General features: G+C 46.6%; 1 protein-coding gene across 1 annotated transcript in view; it reads left to right on the forward strand.

The window, feature by feature from the left end:
* Nucleotides 1-2,739, forward strand: part of LOC102890931 (histone H2A type 1-H-like) — a 103,810-nt gene that overhangs the window by 14,128 nt on the left and 86,943 nt on the right. The window lies entirely within an intron of this gene.

Raw genomic sequence — 2,739 nt, forward strand, 5'->3', positions numbered from 1 at the left:
TAAGAATACTTTCTGGGAGAGGTTGAAAATGCGATTAGATTAGGGACGGAGGCTCCGTGTGTAGCCCATGCTGTTAGCACCGCTGACATTTGGAACCTGTTTTTCTTTTTTTCCCCTCCGTAACATGCTCTTGATGTGCCAGTCACACCGTCCTGATTAGTGGATTAATGGATTAATTTAATAAAGGACCTCATCAGAAAATTTGAGATTACAAATATCAAATTTCAAAACTCAATTTACTTTTGAGATAGAGTCAGCAATATGTCCAAAGTCACGTACCAACGTAAATGAACCAAATAATGTCCAGGTGGATACGTCACCACTAGAACAGCCAGAAAAAAAAGCAAAAACAAACAAACAACAACAACAAAAAAACCCTGCTCTTTTAAAAATACCGTTAATTATTTGAGCAAGCCATAGACTCCGAACCAGGCCCTAGGGCCCTCACTACCACGTGATCCATCTCCGGCTTGTCATTTTCAGAATGCTACATAAACGGAATACTACAATATGTAACCTTTGAGATTGGCCTTTTTTTCCCCCACTAATTGGTGGCCAGCTGCTTGCGCGGGGCCTTCCCGCCCGTGGACTTGCGCGCCGTCTGCTTCGTGCGAGCCATGACGAGAAACACCCACAATGAGGAATTGAAACAAACATGTCCCCCAGAAGCACTGCTGATATTTATAGAACGTGCGGTGTAGCGATTGGATGAGACGAATGTTTAACTATTACGCTCCAGACTCTGATTGGTGAGTCTTTAAACTTTCCAACAACCAGTTTCATTGATTACTACGTTCTATGCTCACTCTTCAAATTTTTTTTGTTCCCTCTTAGCCCATCCGATTTCCGAAACTTCGATGCAATACTTTGAGCATTGTCTTTTCCTGGAACTCGGGGCACTGACTTCATTGGTACTAGGGCTCTGCAATTCTGTGCGTCTTCTTAGTTCTTGGGGGAAAATGGAGGAAATATTGACCCCGCCCCCAAAGTTCGTTCTCTTCTCATTACTTGCTCAACCCGATATCCGATGAGGTTTTGGAACCATTTATGAAAACGAGATCCCGTTGTGTTGCTTAAATTGACTGAGGAACTCTTGAAATCTGCAAGACATTGTCTCAAGCAGAGTAAAAGCACAGCAGCGTTTACAGAAATAGTCTCTGTAATCAGGTGCCTTTTTGTTAAATGTCTATCATCTGTGTTCTACACTTGGAGATTTCTAAAACTATTACGTTTCCTAAAGCCTAGAGTACATTTCTCCAGATGCAAAAATCTGATTGTTAGTTTTTCCAGCACCGCGGCTGGATGCACAGCGCGTTAGCCCAATAACTGGATTCTGGGGCCCAAGGAGAGCAATTTACCATTGCCAAGAGTTCGTCTTACAGACATTAAACTTTTCTTCAAGCTTGAAAACTTCATAGTGGTTCTTTTGTAGTAAGTTGGGAGTGGAACAGATTCTACGTTTTGATTGGCGGAGCCCTATACCAAGTAGCCAGTAAGAAAACAGATCTAGAATCCTTCATTTGCATACTTCATGGCTCTTTGGCCCGAAGGACACATAGGAGGCAGAAACCTAAATAAGCAACTTGTGAATACAAGGTTTGTATCTTTAGGCCTGCGTTTTGTTAACACCTTATTACCGTAAAAAAAGATTTGCCTACGACTTTCCAAAAGCATTTACTTAAGAAAGCTTCTAGTCTTGGAAAATCCTATCTCTGTTATTACTGTTGAGTCTCCTTTAAACTAAGAAGCCTAGTCCTCTTCCAAAGTCTAAGAAATTATGTGATGCATTTTGAAAACAGACCCAAGAAAATGGGAGCTAGGGAAAAGTACCAGAGAATTTGGGTGAAATGCGTCTGGAACAGTGACATTCAGGGCCGCCACTTCGTAACTAGTTCCTACATTGCTGTGGAAACCGGGAGCGCAGCTTCGTAGGCCAATGCGGACTTGTTTGAGAACCGCAGCCACGCGCACGAGAAGCAGAGGTCCCAGCTTGGTTCCCCCTCAGCCAGGGTGAGCGGATGCATTTAATCTCTCCTCAGCGGTGTTAATGCTTCTACGACCCCAAAGTAGATAAGGTCACCCCAAATGCCCCCTCTCACTTGCATACTGAAGGCAACCCGCACCCCGCACCGTGCCCTTCGGGGAACCGTGTAGTCACGCGCAGCTGCCTGAATTTAATGCCTCTGAGATGCCATAGGTCCTCAGCTTTGGAAACCCGCCGAATCCATCGCGGGTCATAAGCGCCAGCGGCTGTTTGGTGCACGTTTCAAGAATGAAAAGGCGGCGGAAATTCCTAAAGTGCAGAAATGTGAGAATCACAGCTGTATGTTGTTTTCCGCCTGTGCAGCTCGATTGCTAACTATGGTGTTAGCGAGTTCTGGTGTTTTCTACGTTTCTCCTTTGACCGAAAGTCCTAGGACGCGTCGCTCTTCAGCGTCGCGGGGGAAAGGCAAAGGTAAAGATGAGAACGGGTCGCAAACCGTAGACGGGGCCTACGCCCTCACGCTTTCCTCTGCTCAGCCCCTCGAGACTGTCCTTACACTTACTCCAGACTAGAAAGGAACGTCCCTGACACCGCTCGCTCTAGGGGAAGTTCAGGGTGAAAGTTCCCCGATTCTGCTTCATTTTCAGTCGGCCCCATCCCCCACCCCCAACCTTCGCGGCAAAAAGGTCCGCTACTTCCAGAGGCGTGGCCCCCGTGCGGGGGCGGGGCCGGCGCTGTGCGGGCGGGGGCGGAGG

Source organism: Pteropus alecto, unplaced genomic scaffold, assembly GCF_000325575.1.
Source record: "Pteropus alecto unplaced genomic scaffold, ASM32557v1 scaffold49, whole genome shotgun sequence".
Lineage (NCBI taxonomy): Eukaryota > Metazoa > Chordata > Mammalia > Chiroptera > Pteropodidae > Pteropus > Pteropus alecto.